This window comes from Phyllobates terribilis, unplaced genomic scaffold (genome assembly GCF_046119375.1).
Source record: "Phyllobates terribilis strain yellow unplaced genomic scaffold, ASM4611937v1 Scaffold_7__3_contigs__length_470593459, whole genome shotgun sequence".
Taxonomy (NCBI): Eukaryota; Metazoa; Chordata; class Amphibia; order Anura; family Dendrobatidae; genus Phyllobates; species Phyllobates terribilis.
In genome coordinates this window covers 396,896,426-396,913,590 of record NW_027362767.1, presented here as the reverse complement: position 1 = coordinate 396,913,590, position 17,165 = coordinate 396,896,426, and the positions used below count along the sequence as shown (strand labels likewise).

The following is a 17,165-nucleotide window of genomic DNA, read 5'->3' as shown; positions in this document are numbered from 1 at the left end:
CCAAAGGCCAATCTGCAGAGATGTAACTTGACGCTAATTGTCCCAATGCAATTTCAGTACGAGGACACCACATACTATGTGCCATAAACAATATTGGTGTCTTCTTATTTAGCACAGCGACATTTGGCCCTTCTTGGGCAGGTATCAGATGAAGAAATAACCCAAGTATCAGAAAAAATACCAGTATCAGTATCACCCAAGTATCAGTTGACAAGCATGTAAGCTAGCAGCTGTGACGAGTGGTGAAAAAGGTTACCGCCGCTAAAAGGAATCGGCTGATGAAAGTACTACTCTCATCAGCATAAGCCTACTGTCACTGATAGCAGTGAGAGCCGGCGCCACTGATGGGAGCATTCATCAGTTGGGGACTGTGCTGTAAATAAATAAAAAAAATGACATGAGGTCTCTTCTATTTTTGACAACTACAACAGGCAAAACTGACTGTTGCGGGCTGAAGCCCCCAGCTGTCAGCTTTATCTTGGCTGGCAATCAATAATAGAGGGTTCCTCACATTATATTTTCAAATTATTTAAATAAATAATTTAAAAAAACGGCATGGGGTCCCCCCCATTTTTTACAGCCAGCCAAGCTAAAGCAGACAGCTGGGGGCTGGTATTCTCAGACAGGGAAGTGGCCATGGATATTGGCCCTCCCAAATCTAAAAAACAGCAACCCGCAGCTGATCAAGAAAAGGCACATATATTAGATGTGCTAATTCTGGCACTTTCCCCGGCTCTTCCCATTTGCCCTGGAGCAGTAGCAAGTGGGGTAATAGGTTTGGGGTATATGTCAGCTATTTTATGGCCATTGACATCAAGCCCAGAGGGTTAGTAATGGAAAGGTGTTTATAAGACGTCCCCATTACTAACCCTATAGTTAGATTTAAAAAAAAACACAGCAAGAATAAAGTCCTTTAATTGAAATAAAGACACTGACATCTTTACTTGAAATAAAAATAAAAAAGCAAAGTTATACTCATCTTTACGCCTAATACATTGAAGCCCATGTCCCCTGTAAAAGGCAAAAAATAATAAACCACCGTATTCTTCACCTATCTAACGTTTGTCCATTAATGGACATGTCCCATGACAAATCTAGATGATTTGGACAGCAGTCACTAATGTGACTGTTCCCTGTGCAAGCCGGAACACACTGAGACAGGAGCATGAGAATGCTTCTGCAGTGTATAGCAGTGCCATGAGAAAGGTCACCGGAGTTCACAGCTGATGAACCTGGTCACCTCACTTACGTCATCGCTGGCTGCATGAGAACCTTCGCTGGGGTGACTGCAGGCTGCTATTTTTAGGAAGGGGAGGGCTAATATTCGCGGCCCTTCCCAGCCTGAGAATACCAGCCCCAGCTGTCTGCTTTAGCTTGGCTGGTTGTCAAAAAAGGGGGAACCCCACGCCGTTTTTTTTTTTCTTATTTATTTAAGTGATTAAAAAATATGGTGTGGGGACCCCTCTATTTTTGATAAACAGCCATTATAAAGCTGACAACTAGGGGTTGCAGCCCGCAGCTGTCAGCTTTACCTGCATTGGTTATCAAAAATATAGGGGGAACCTCGCCATTTTTTTTCAATTATTTATTACACATGCGCTGGCTGATGAATACTCTCATCAGTGGCGCCTGCTCACGCTGCTATTAGCGAAACTAGGCATACGCTGATGAGAGTAGTACTCTCATCATCCGATGCCTGTGACCGGCGGTAATGTTTGTTTATCGCCGATTCCAGCTACTGGCTCATATGCTTGTCATCTGACAGCGTGGGAAATGCAGCGCTCTTACCAGTGGAAAGATTGTTAGATTACAATGCAGAAAACAGCGTGCAAAACCACTGCTGTTTGCGCCACCTTTTCATCTGAATGGGGCCTAGGTTCGGGCTCGAGTTCGGGTACCATTCTGGTACTCGAACTGAACTTTTTTGATGTTTGGCCGAACCAATCTTACCCGAACATCCACGGGTTCACCCATCACTACTTGTGAAATGTCCTTGTTGGAGAAATTGTCCCCTTTAGAAACTTCCTCTTTGTTAAAAGGATTCTTTGACATTAGCATAATTACAGTGTCCCTCTGTTGGGCCCCGTAGTAGTCAGCTGTCACCTGTGGGATAAACCTGTCAGTGCCCTCTCAAAAAGAGTTTGGCTATCACACCTGAAGAAGGTGTATCTGATACATATAGTCCATTTTAGGAATTACCTCTGTATTAGTTTTTAATAATTATTCATTAATTAGTATTAGTCTATGTTCACATGTAGTGTTTTTGCAGACTTTTTTTGCGGCATTTTTTTCCTGCAGAAAATAAGCTGTGTTTTACGGTTCCAGCAAAAGCTGGATCAGATTCAGAAATCTCATGCACATGCAGCTTTATTTTTACTGACTGAATTTGAGCATTGCAGCACTTTTGAAAATTCTTTTAGCGTTTTTGCCGTTTTTAACCAATTGAAGGTAATCTAAAGTGAAAAATGCTGAAAAAATGCAGCATACTATTTGTGTTGTATTTTAGCAGCGATTTTGGTGAATAAAACTTTGATACTATTTTCTAGAATATTAATTTATTATTTATTAAAAGGTCCTCTTATCCACCTGAAAAACACACCCCAAAAAATTTAAGTGCAAAAAACGGAACAAAAATTCAGTAGAGCTGCATTTCATATGTATACGTTTCATATTTATCACTTTTACTGCCTGGAGTGAAGGTTTTGGTTGTGGAAAAAAATGCTGCAAACACACCACATGTGAACATAGCCTTAGTCTTTGTTCGACAATCACAAAGAGAATAAATGAAGCAGAAGTCAATCATGAGTGCTTCCACTTTGTTCTAAGGTGGAATAAAAGTGCCCCATTCTAGACATTGATAGGGCTCCTAGTGGTTGGACCTCCACCGATATGGAAGTTACAGTGTATAGTAGACATGTTCCAATTGGAAAACTTTAAGTAGTAAAGACAGTTATCTATAATACAGTGAGTACAGAAAGTATTCAGACCCCTTTAAATTTTTCACTCTTTGTTTCATTTCAGCCATTTGGTAAATTCTAAAAAGTTCATTTTTTCTCATTAAAGTACACTCTGCACTCCATCTTGACTGAAAAAAAACGGAAATGTAGAAATGTTTGCAAATTTATTAAAAAAGAAAAATTTAAATATCACATGGTCATAAGTATTCAGACTCTTTGCTCAGTATTGAGTAGAAGCACCCTTTTGAGCTAGTACAGCCATGAGTCTTCTGGGGAATGACGCAACAAGTTTTTCACATCTGGATTTGGGGATCCTCTGCCATTCTTCCTTGCAGATCCTCTCCAGTTCCGTCAGGTTGGATGGTGAATGTTGGTGGACAGCCATTTTCAGGTCTCTCCAGAGATGCTCAATTGGGTTTAGGTCAGGTCTCTGGCTGGGCCAGTCAAGAATTGTCACAGAGTTGTTCTGAAGCCACTCCTTTGTTATTTTAGCTGTTTACTTAGGGTCATTGACTTGTTGGAAGGTAAACCTTCGGCCAAGTCTGATGTCCAAAGCACTCTGGAAGAGGTGTCATCCAGGATATCTCTGTCCTTGGCCGCATTCATGTTTCCTTCAATTGCAACCAGTCATCCTGTCCCTGCAGCTGAAAAAACACCCCCATAGCATGATGCTGCTGTTACGCTCGCGCCCGGACTGACTGGCGTGAGCTTGGTTAGTGATCCCACTGGACCATGAACCGAGGAGTGCCTGAAGGGGCGTGACTAAGTATCAACTCGGTCTGACCAAGGTCGCCCGGCGGCTCAGTCGACTCCATGAACCAGAGAGGAACCGAGCAGAGGGACCAGGTGCTACTCCAGGTCAGACCCCGGTCACAGCTGTTGACCCACACCGGGGAATGCAGGAACAGACAAGTTAGACTGGCATACTGACAGGTGGGTACTGGCAGGCACGGCTGGTATGCAGACAGGTGGGTACTGGCAGGCATGGCTGGTATGCAGACAGGTGGGTACTGGCAGGCACGGCTGGTATGCAGACAGGTGGGTACTGGCAGGTATTAAAACAGGCAGGATAGGGACCAGTACAGACTGGGATACAGGAACAGAGCCGCAGGTACGGCAGACAAGCAGAGCAGAGCAAAACCCACAGGTGTGGTAAACGAGCAGAGCAAAACCTGCAGGTGCGGTAGACAAGCAAAGCAGAGGAAAAACCCGCAAGTGCAGTAGACAAGCAAAGCAGTGCAAAACCCACAAGTGCGCCAGACAACAGAGCAGAGCAAAACCTGCAGGTGCGGTAGACAAGCAAAGCAGAGCAAAACCCGCAGGTGCGGTAGACAAGCAGAGCAGAGCAAAACCCACAGGTGCAGTAGACAAGCAAAGCAGAGCAAAACTCGCAGGTGCGGTAGACAAGCAGAGCAGAGCAAAAAGTGCAGGCAGACAGGACAGGGCTCTGTTCACATGGAACTGACTTGGAAACACAGGAAGATAGTTAGAACACAGGAGGTAGATACGGAGGCAGGGAAATGGGACAAGCAGAACCAGATACACACAAGGTGCTTACAATGAAGTAGCGAGTGGACACAAAACTCACAAACAGAAGTACAGAGACAACGAGTTGGAGTTAGGTGCAGGTTCACACATTGCAGGAAAAGGGCAGGTACGGACATAGAGACAAACAGGTAACGGGCTAGGACACAGTTCCGACAGGAACTGAACCCGGAACAAGATACAGGAACGAGCCTGGGAACACAGCCCCCAGGGTGGCGGAACAGACTAGGTGTCAAAGATACAGGAAACAGGCCTGGTAATACTGCCCCCAGGGTGGCGGAAACATACAAGATACAGGACAAGACCTGGCAACTCAGTTGCACAGGACACACTGAAAGAAAGGCTTCCGTCGGGCCACTCTACCATAAAGGCCCGACTGGTGGAGGGCTGCAGTGATAGTTGACTTTGTGGAACTTTCTCCCATCTCCTTACTGCATCTCTGGAGCTCAGCCACAGTGATCTTGGGGTTTTTCTTTACCTTTCTCACCATGGCTCTTCTCCCACGATTGCTCAGTTTGGCTGGACGGCCAGGTCTAGGAAGTCTTCTGGTGGTCCCAAACTTCTTCCATTTAAGGATTATGGAGGCCACTGTGCTATTAGGAACCTTGACTAATGCAGAAATTCTTTTGTAACCTTGGCCAGATCTGTGCCTTGCCACAATTCTGTCTCTGAGCTCCTTGGGCAGTTCCTTTGAGCTCATGATTCTCATTTGCTCTGACATGCACTGTGAGCTGTGAGGTCTTATATAGACATGTATGTGCCTTTCTAAATCAAATCCTATCAGTTTAATTAAACACAGCTGGACTCCAATGAAGGAGTAGAACCATCTCAAGGAGGATCACAAGGAAATGGACAGCATGTGACTTAAATATGAGTGTCTGAGCAAAGGTTTAAATGCTTATGATCATGTGACATTTCAGTTTTTCTTTTTTAATAAATTTGCAAAAATTTCTACATTTCTGTTTTTCTTCAGTCAAGATGGAGCGCAGAGTGTACTTTAATGAGAAAAAAATGAAGTTTTTAGAATTTACCAAATGGCTTCAATGAAACAAAGAGTGAAACATTTAAAGGGGTCTGAATACTTTCCATACCCACTGTATAATCGTAGATGCGTCTCTCTGTCCAAACCCTTTATAGACTGCACAAGCGCGACACACCTGCACAGTCTGGCTCCAGACAGAAGAATGCATCAAGCCATTACAAGTAAGAGGAGTGTATGGCGCCAGAGATCGCGGTATGCTTAGACACTGAACGGATGCCGCGATCTCCAGCGCCATACTTACATACTTACCTGACCCTGAGGAGTGTTGCCGCGACGCCTCTGTTCTGACCGGAGACCGGGATAGGAGCGCAACGTCGGAATCGGCGCATGCGCATAGCGCGCTATCAGGAACCAGCCCTGGAGAACAGGGAAGAAAGGTGAGTATAGGTGTTTATTTTTTTGAGTGTGCAGCATGATAGGGATGAGGGGTACCATGCATACCAGGATAGGGATGAGGGGTACCATACATACCAGGAATGGGATGAGGGGGTACCATGCATACCAGGATGAGGGATGCGGTACCATGCATACCAGGATAGGGATGGTGAGGTGCCATGCATACCAGGATGAGGGATGGAGTGCCATGCATACCAGAATGAGGGATGGGGTACCATGCATACCAGGATGAGGTATGGGGTCCCATCCATACTAGGATGATGGATGGGGTACCATGCATACCAGGATGAGGAATGAGGGGTAACATGCATACCAGGATTTGTGATGAGGGGTACCATGCATACCAGGATAGTTATGAGGGGTGCAATGCATACCAGGATAGGGATGAGGGGGTACCATGCATAACAGCATGAGGGATGGGGTACCATGCATACCAGGATTGGGGATGAGGGGTGCCATGCATACCACGATAAGGATTAGGGGTACCATACATACCAGGAATGGGGTGAGGGGTACCATGCATACCAGGATGAGGGATGGCGGGGTACCATGCATACCAGGATGGGGTACCATGCATACCAGGATGAGGGATGGGGTGCTATGTATACCAGGATAGGGATGGGGGGATACCATGCATACCAGGATTGGGGATGAGTTTTCCTATTCATACCGGGATAGGGATGAGGGGTACCATACATACCAGGATGAGGTATGGGGTACCATGCACACCAGTATGAGGGATGGGGTACCATTCATAAAAGGATTGGGGATGAGGGGTATCTTACATACCAGGATAAGGATGAGGGGTACCATACATACCAGGAATGGGGTGAGGGGGTACCATGCATACCAGGATGAGGGATGGGATACCATGCATACCAGGATGAGGGATGGGGTACCATGCATACCAGGATGAGGGATGGGGTGCTATGCATACCAGGATGCAGATGAGGGGTTCCATGCATACCAGCATAAGGCTGAGGGGGTCATACATACCAGGATTGGGGATAAGGGAGCCATGCATACCAGGATTGATATGAGGAGTGACATGCATGCCAGATTTGGGATGAGGGGTGCCATGCATACCAGGATTGGGAATGAGGGGGCCATGCATACCAGGATGAGGGATGGGGTGCCATTCATACCAGTATTTGGAGGAGGGGTGCAATGCATGTCAGGATTTGGGTTGAGGGGTGCCATGCATACCAGGATTGGGGATGAGGAGGCTATGCATACCAGGATTGGGTATGAGGGGTGCCAAGCATACTAGGATTGGGGATGAGGGGTGCAAAGCATACCACAATTGGGGATGATGGGTGCCATCCATACCAGGATTGGTCATGAGGGGGTACCATGCATACCAGGATAGGGAGGAGGGGGTACCATGTATACCAAGATAGGGATGAGGGGGTACCATGCATACCAGGATAGGGATGAAGGGGTACAATGCATATCATGATAGGGATGAGGGGCCATGCATAGCAACATTGGGGATGAGGGATGCCATACATACCATGATAGGGAGATAGGGATGAGGGGTGCCATGCATACCAGGATATGATGGGGACAGCACATAACAGGATGGGGAACAGGATTGGGTAGCACAAATATCAGGATGGGGGCAGCACAAATACCAGGATGGGGATGGCAGATAACAGGATGGGGGCACAGGATGGGGACACCAAATAACAGGATGGGGGCAGCACATAACAGGACGTGGGACCATATACCAATAAAAATGCTCGTCATCCGGGCATAGAACGGGTTCAATAGCTAGTTGTTATTTAACGACTTTCGGCTCGATGTCATGATGGTGACTTGTGATGAGCGAGCACCAAGATGCACGGGTACTCGTTGCTCGGGTCGAGAAAATTGGAATACTCAGGTGCTCGACCAGAGCAATGAGCCCAATGTAAGTCTATGGGAAACTCGAGCATTTTTCAGGCGGCTCCCCCCGGTGATCTGCAGAGGGCCTAAAAATTGACCAAATCAATGGGAACAGTGCTCAAATGACATGGGAACAGCATGGGGAAGACCCCTGGAAGCATCTCTGACTCCAAGATCACTGCTGTCAGCAACGTGGTCAGAGTATTACACCACTTTTACGGACTCACAATGAAACATACAAAAACAAAACCAAAATGGATTTTCCTTGTAAATATGTTAAGAAACATCCTTTCCAGGGTAATGACTTGTATATAAGGCAAAATAAATAACCAAAAACAAAAATAATCCTCCACAACTTGGGCTATGTTCCCACGTAGCGTTTTTGATGCATTTTTGCACTTTTGAATTGCTTTCAACCAAGACAAATGCATTCACCAGGAAATGTCATTTTAACATTTTACAACCTTATCTGGCCATGTGGTGTGTGGCACATCATCAGACACACGCATACAGTGCTGAAAAGACATGGGAACAGCATGGGGAAGACCTCTGGAAGCATCTCTGACTCCCAGATCACTGCTGTCAGCAACGTGGTCAGAGTATTACACCACTTTTACAGACTCACAATAAAACATACAAAAACAAAATCAAAATGGATTTTCCTGGGAAATATGTTAAGAAACATCCTTTCCAGGGTAATGACTTGTATATAAGGCAAAATAAATAACCAAAAACAAAAATACTCCTCCACAACTTGGGCTATGTTCCCACGTAGCGTTTTTGATGCATTTTTGCACTTTTGAATTGCTTTCAACCAAGACAAATGCATTCACCAGGAAATGTCATTTTAACATTTTACAACCTTATCTGGCCATGTGATGTGTGACATATCATCAGACACATGCATACAGTGCTGAAAAGACATGGGAACAGCATGGGGAAGACCTCTGGAAGCATCTCTGACTCCCAGGTCACTGCCTAAAAGTGTGCCCATCATAAGTGATCCTTGGCGCATGCGAAGATGCCTCCCGCCATGCACCTGTGATTGCAGACTTGCAACAATCACCGTCCACGTCCTTGTCCCACTGCAGAGTTCAGTTGTCCCTACCCCATTCCTTGGAATGCAAGTGCAAGTATTCAGGCAGCCAACCACCCACCCACAGGCTGCAATACTATACTGCCAAATTTTTGATAGCTGCTTGCACTTGAAATGTGGCCTTTTAGGCTCGTGGAGGTGGAAGCTTTTCACAACCTCATGCCGTCTGCGGCCGAGTGTCCATACTCGGTCCCCAGCCACCACTATATTTTCCGGTATCGCCACCGCCTTTCACAAGCATGGGTCCCACAACATTACCCGTGCCCTCTCCAGTGCACTTACTGGGAAGGACCGCCTAACCACAAAAACGTGGACCGGTGAATGTGGCCAGGAACGGTACGGAGCCAGTCCACAACTTTTTTTGCTAAGAGTTGTATTTAGCTCGGTGAAAGGACTGGCATAGAGGGAAACCGTATCTACCCTGCGTATCATTTCTCCCAGGAAGTCCTGTAATTGAGCTTGTTGCAGAAGCAATGGCAGCCAGTCCAGCATCAACTCGCACTTGTCGGTGGTGCTTTGACACACACATCTTTCTTTGCACATTTAATTTCTTGAATACAGAGTTGGACAATGGCCTGAACTGTAATGGGTTTTTAGAAATAACATGCATAAGCATGGCCGATCCACATTAAAAAAGCAGCCATAGAGTGTCCGGGAACCTTCCCCCACACTTTTCTTAGCCAGGGCAGCTTTTCGGCAGGGTTGGACGGGCCCACCAGAGAACCGGAGAGTTCATAGTGCCGAGGTGAGGCCATGATGATGATAGAGGCCACCATCTGCTTAGTTTTCTGTTACTTGGAATGCAAGTGCAAGTATGCAGCCAGCCACCCACCCACCGACAGGCCGCAACACTAAAATGCCAGAATTCTGGGCAGCTCTTTGCTCTTGAAATATGGCCTTTTAAGATCGTGGAGGCGGAAGCTTTTCACAACCTCATGCCGGCAAAGGCTTGGTTTCCATACTCGGTCCGCAGCTGCCACTATATTTCCCGGTATCGCCTCCGCCTTCCACAAGCACGGGTCCCACAACATTACCCGTACCCTCCCCAGTGCACTTACTGGGAAGGACCGCCTAACCACAAACACATGGACAGGTGAATGGGCCAGGGACAGTACGGATCCAGTCCACAAGTTTTTTGGCTGCGAGTTGTATTTAGCTTGGTGAAAGGACTGGCATAGAGGGAAACCCTATCTACCCTGCATATCATTTCTCCCAGGATGTTCTCTAAAGCTGCTTGCACTTGAAATGTGGCATGAACATTACTGCTGGTACTTTTCTGTGGGAATTTGCTTGCCTCCTACCAGCCTGGAATATTTCCAGCAAACTATGATACGACGCCATGGCATTAGCACTGTCCCCAGTACCAGTTGCAAAGTTATCCCCAATTTCCTTCTCAGGAATTTTATGTGGTAGACTGAGTGGCTGCCCAAATACATTTTCTCACAAAGGAGCTTAAGATAGAGTGGCAGTAGGTGCAAGTTTCTCCAGCCTGTTAGATATTAGAGGGTGAACGGCAGCACATTGGATCAGTGGTTAGCACTGAAGCCTTGCAGCGCTGGGATCCTGGGTTCAAATCCCAGCAAGGACAACATCTGCAAGGACTTTGTATGTTCTCCCCGTGTTTGCGTGTGTTTCCTCCTTAGTAAAAAGCAGCCATAGAGTGTCCGGGAACCTTCCCACACACTTTTCTTAGCCAGGAGTGCTTCTCAGCAGGGTTGGACGGTCCCACCAGAGAATCCTCTGGTGTGCCTTGGCTTCTGCCTCAGGAGAGTTCATGATAGTGCTAACTTTGCAGCTGCAATGGGGCTCTTGAGCGGATGAGAAAGGTTAACCCTCAGAATCAAATCCTCTGGTGGGCACAATGTTTTTCAATCTGAAACAGCTTCTCAGTGGGAGTTGTATTTCACTACAGCCATATTCTTTAGCTCGGTGAAAGGTCTGGCATAGAGGGAAACCGTATCTACCACGGCTGTCATTTCTCCGTCACCAGGTTCCGCCCATTGTCACACACGACCATGCCTGGCTGTATGTTCAGTGGTGAGAGTCACAGATCAGGCTGCTGTGTTACAGCTTTCAACAACTCTGCAACGCTGGGCGGTTTGTCAATTAAGCATGTTATCTTCAGCACAGCCTGTTGCCAATTGGCCAAGGAAGTGCTGTCAACTTTTGACTGATGTGATCATTTTGGAGATGGAGGAGGAGGTGCATGAGCTGAACAATGTGATTACATTGAGGTTAAATTGGTGACGCTGTTTTTTATACTAAAGAAAGATCCTATTGTTTTGTTTTTATTACGTTACTTTTTAAGACAAATTAATTCACCGGGAAATGTAATTTTAACATTTTACAACCTTATCTGGCAATGTGGTGTGTGACACATCATCAGACACATCCTTTTTTATTTATGAAGGAGGGACTCTGAAAGTCATAAAGTCTATTTTTACAGGGACATCAGACGGCCCTTACTATTCTTAAAAGGCCAGCAGTCGGCCCTAGCTATTGTTAGAGAGCCATCTGCCGGCTATGCTTTGTTGTTCCCATTATTAACAAGTGGGTCTCTTATACTGTTATTGCGTATCCAGTGACTGCAAGGGCTGCCAAAATTTGGGAAAACCCCCACTAAGAGTTTAAAGACACATAAAGCAGGGCCACAGTAACAAGGTATGACATGTTCCCATTAGAAAGGAGAGAGTCTGCTATACAGTTATAAGGTATGCAGTGAGTCCAACGGCTGACCAATGTTAGGAAAAACCCCACTAAGAATTTAAAGACACATAGAGCAGGGCCACAATGACAAGGTATGACATGTTCCCATTAGAAAGGAGAGAGTCTGCTATACAGTTATAGGGTATGCAATGAGTCCAACGGCTGACCAATGTTAGGAAAAACCCCACTAAGAAGTTAAAGACACATGGAGCAGGGCCACAGTGACAAGGTACGACATGTTCCCATTAGAAAGGAGAGGGTCTGCTATACTGTTATAGGGTATGCAGTGAGTCGAATGGCTGACCCATTTTAGGAAAAACCCCACTACGAATTTGAAGGCACACTGAGCAGGGCCACAGCAACAGGTAAGACATGTTCCCAATAGAAAGGAGAGAGTCTGCTATACAGTTATAGGGTATGCAGTGAGTCCAACAGCTGACCAATTTTAGGAAAAACCCTACTAAGAATTTAAATACACACGGAGTAGGGCCACAGTTACAAGGTACGACATGTTCCCATTAGAAAGGAGAGGGTCTGCTATACAGTTATAGGGTATGCAGTGAGTCCAATGGCTGACCCATTTTAGGAAAAACCCCACTACGAATTTGAAGGCACACTGAGCAGGGCCACAGCAACAGGTAAGACATGTTCCCATTAGAAAGGAGAGAGTCTGCTATACAGCTATAGGGTATGCAGTGAGTCCAACAGCTGACCAATTTTAGGAAAAAATCCTCTAAGAATTTAAAGACACATAGAGCAGGGCCACAGTAACAAGGTACGACATGTTCCCATTAGAAAGGAGAGGGTCTGCTATACAGTTATAGGGTATGCAGTGAGTCCAACGGCTGACCAATTTTAGGAAAAACCCCACTAAGAATTTAAAGATACACAGAGCAGGGCTACAGTAACGACAAATTCCCATTAGAAAGGAGAGAGTGTCCCACAGTGTTGGCCTATGCATTGAATGCAAGGGCTGCCAAAAATTTGGAGGCACTTGAATGCCCCTTGGAAGAGACGTGGAGGAGGGCCTCATAAAAAAAATTTCCATTAGAAAGGAGCGGCCTCCTATACTTGTAATACCCATGCACTAAGTGTATGGGCTGACAAACATTTACCCCTTGGGGGGTATACATGAACATACAGTATAAAAAATTTTTTTCACAGGCATCATAAACACCCTTTAAAAAAATTATGTGGGTGTTGTATCACGGACCACGGTCACCCTGGTGATATGGTGGTGGAGGATGAGGAGAAGGAGGAGGACAAGAGCAAATAGACAAAATGAGGAAGCGTATACCCATGTGTGGGTGTGAAAAGGTGCATGGAAATACACCTCCCAAGAAAAGACACTGGATTTGAGTTCAGGTTATGCTGCTATCATTCAGTGGTGTTGAGAAGTCTGGCCCAATCCAGCCCTTGTTCATTTTTATAAGAGTCAACATGTCAGCATTTTCAGTTGATAGGCGGATGCGCTTATCAGTTATAATTCCACCAGCGGCACTAAAAACCCGCTCTGATAAAACGATGGCAGCAGGGCAGGCCAGGACCTCCAAGGCATAGAGAGCCAGTTCATTCCACGTATCCAGCTTGGATACCCAATAATTATAAGGCACAGAGGAATCACGGAGGACGTTGGTATGGTCGGCAAGGTACTTCCTCAGCATCTTCCCAAACTTTGTACTCCTTGTGAGAGTACCCTGCGCCTCAGGGCCTTTGCGATGGGAGGGTCTGAGAAAACTCTCCTAGAAATTTGAAAGTGTTCCCCTGCCTCTGCTGGATTGAAGTTGTGTCTCTCTCGCCTATACTTCTTGGTTGTCCAACGAAGTGTGCCCTCTGCCACCAGCGTTTTTAGATTGGAAATTTTTTAATAGTTCCGCAACAAGGGCCTTTTGGTACTGCCCCATTTTTGTAGACCTGTCCGCCTCAGGAATAAGAGATATAAAGTTCTCCTTGTAGCGTGGGTCTGGAAGTGACACCAACCAGTAATGACTGTCACCCAAAATTTTGAGAACGCAAGAGTCATGGGAAAGGCAGCGTAACGTAAACTCAGCCATGCGTGCCAGACAACTAACAGGCAAGACTTCCGTGTCCTCACCAATAGGATGGCTGAAAATGCTCTCCTCCTCCTCTCTGTCCTCTGGCCATCTACGCTGAACAGACGGTATGACAGCTGTGCGGGTAGTACCATCCATAGTGCATGCAACTAGCTCCTGTCCTTCCTCCTCCTCTTCCTCATTGTCACTCAATCCACGTTGAGATGAGATGAGGCTTGGCTGTGTGTAATCACCCAGTATGGTTCCTTGCTCCATATCATTGTGCTCTGCCTGCAATGCATCCTCTTTGATTGTGAGCAGACAGCGTTTCAGAAGACAGAGAAGCGGGATGGTGACAATAATTATGGCGTCATCGCCGCTCACCATCTTGGTGGAGTCCTCAAAGTTTTGGAGGATGGTACATATGTCTGACATCCATGTCCACTTCTGAGGTCTTATGTGTGGAGTCTGTACTGAATACCAACGGCCTTGTTGATGCTGGTACTCAACAACTGCCCTCTTCTGCTCACAAATCCTTCCCAACAGCTGCAGTGTAGAGTTCCAACACGTGGGGACATCACACACCAGTCTGTGAGCCGGAAGCTGCAAACACTGCTGAAACACTGCAAGGGCGGCGGAAGCTGTAGCTGACTTTCTAAAATGGGCACACAGGCTGCGTACTTTAACAAGCAGATCCAGCAGCTCCGAGTAGGATTTGAGAAACCGCTGAACCACGAGGTTAAGCACATGGGCCAGGCATGGTACGTGTGTGAGCTCGCCTCAGAGCCGCCACCAGGTTCCGGACATTGTCACACACGACCATGCCTGGCTGTAGGTTCAGCAGTGTGAGCCACAGATCTGCCTGCTCTTTCAGAGCTGTCCACAACTCTTCAGCAATGTGCAGTTTTTCCGCTAAGCATTTTAGCTTCAGCACAGCCTGTTGCCGCTAGGCCGAGGCAGTGCTGCAGTGCTTCCAGCTTGTGACTGATGTTGTCATTTCGGAGATGGAGGCTGAAGAGGAGGAGGAGGCTGAGGATGATAAGGTGCAGAAGCTGTAGACCATTTGGGCAACCCTGATTGACCTAGAGCCCCCAATCCTTTGAGTCGGGAGGACGTGTTCTGTCCCAAGGTCTGACTGGGTCTCGGCTTCCACTATGTTAACCCAGTGTGCCATCAGTGAGATATCCCATCCCTGCCCACAAGCACTTGTCCACGTGTCCGTGGTTAGGTGGACTTTACCGGTAACTGCGTTGTTGAGAGCATGGCTAATGTTTTGGGACACATGCTTGTGTAATGCGGGGACGGCACAACGGGAGAAATAGTGGCGTCTGGGGCCCAAGTACCGAGGGATGGCCGCCGTCATCAGGTTGCAGAATGCTTCCGTCTCCACGAGCCTAAAAGGCAACATTTCGAGAGCAAGCAGTTGTGAAATGTGAGAATTTAGTAGTATGGCCTGTTGGGCATTAGCTGCATATTTGCGATTGCTTTCCAAGGACTGGGGTATGGACAACTGAACGCTGCGCTGGGACAAGGACATAGACGTGCTTCCTGATGCTGCTACTTGAGAGTGTGCAACGACAGGTGCAGGGCAGGAGGCGTCTTTGCATGCACCATGGACAGGGGATTGACTAGCATGCACAACAGCGGAAGAAGCAATGGTGCCACCCGCAGACACTGTTCCTGGACCTTGGGGTTCGGCCCACAATGTCGGGTGCTTTGCTGCCATGTGCCTGATCATGCTAGTGGTGGTCAGGCTGGTCGTTTTGCCACCCCTGCTGATGCTGGCCTAGCAGGTGGTGCAAATGGCCTTTTTGGGGTTATCGGCAGAGTCTTTAAAAAACAACCAGACTCGGGAAGACCTAACAGATGTACTGGCAACTTCCTTCGAGTAGGTGTTACGGGAAATGGTTGCTTGCCTTCTTTCTGCGGCCACCACACTTGTTCTTCCTGCCTGTTGGGGTGCTCTGACTTCCTCCCACTGTGTGCTGCTGTCCTCGCTCTGCATGCCCTCCTGCCAGGTTGGGTCAGTTACTATATCATCCACCACCTCGTCTTCCACTTCCACCCTGGTCCTCCTCCTGACTTTCTGGCAATTGTGTCTCATCATCGTCCACCTCTTATGACACTTTCCCACCGTCTCCTTCGTGTGACCATGGCTGCTCAACTATTTTGGCATCGCTACACGTGATCTCCTCTTGCCCTGCTTCAAGTGGACCGGGCGAGAGGCCCGAATCTTTAAATGGATAAGTGGACAGCTCTTCAGAGTGTCCAAGTGTGGGATCAGTTGTCTCTGTGTACTCGGCATGGTGGGAGGAAGGAGGATCAGGGTGAGGAATATGCGGTTCAGACTCATGGCTACTGAGACTTGACCATGTGGAAGACAGGGTGGTGGTGGTGGCTAAGTGACTGGAAGCATTATCTGCTATCCAACCAACAACCTTTTGACACTGCTCTGGGTTCAATAGTGGTGTGCTGCGGTCCCCTAGAAATTGGGACAGAAAGGTCAAGCGAGAAGATGTGGGTGTTTGTTGTGCCACAATTTTGGCTTGCCCACGGCCTTATCCTCAGCCTCTGCATGCACCAGTACCCTCACGACTAGCTCCCCGTCCCTTGCCACGTGCCTTGCCCATTTTAAATGGAGGACACTATCTTCTACGCTCACTACAAATGATTGAGTTTGGAGCGAACTTATATGTGATCCGTGTGATAGAGAAAACAGAGTTTTAAATACCTGGCCTGTAGGTAAGTAGTTTGAACAGTAAACTGCAGTCAATTGCTTCAATGGCACACTAAAGGAAATTTTTAATAGAGGCCAGAAATGGCAGTATTTTCAGACAACGCATATGTGATCCGTTTGATGGAGAAAACAGAGTTTTAAGTATCTGGATTTCTAGTGCTCTAATATGGAAAGGACCTGGCAGTATTCTGCAATGCCAACAAGCAAATGGCGCAGAAAAATGGTGTTCTCTGGATTGATTTTTAAGCAAATAATGAGGATTAGGATCCAAAGAAAAGCATTCCTGGCCCCTGAGACCTGGGCCTTTGTATAGAAATATCTAACAGCAGCAGAAGGCAGAATTGGAAAGGAGCCTCTTGTGCTATGTGCACTGCAGTCTGCTATATACACCACCTGCCTATACTCCCTGCCTGCCTGATATCTCTGCAGATTGATTAGTCCTCAGACAGACTGTTTGTTAAGATGGATATGTGTAATGTACAGTTTTTCTCCCTACACTACCTAATACATGATCAGATCTCTCCCTGACACAGCAGCAGCTCTCCCTACACTGTCTGATCCGGAGTGACTATGACGAGCATGGCGAGGCCAGGTCTGATAAAGACCTGATGATACTGTGCGGCCAGCCAATCACTGTAATGGCCACAACCAACATGGCTATGGCATTACAGTGCATGGCAGGCAATCCCTGCATGTTTATTGGCTCTCTAAAGAGCGCCAAACATGCAGGGAGGGGATCCGAGTTCCCACCCGAGCAACCCTGAAA

General features: G+C 47.0%; 1 protein-coding gene across 4 annotated transcripts in view; it reads left to right on the top strand.

Moving 5' to 3' along the window:
• Window positions 1-17,165, top strand: part of LOC141154996 (cytochrome P450 2A5-like) — a 189,621-nt gene that overhangs the window by 162,562 nt on the left and 9,894 nt on the right. The window lies entirely within an intron of this gene.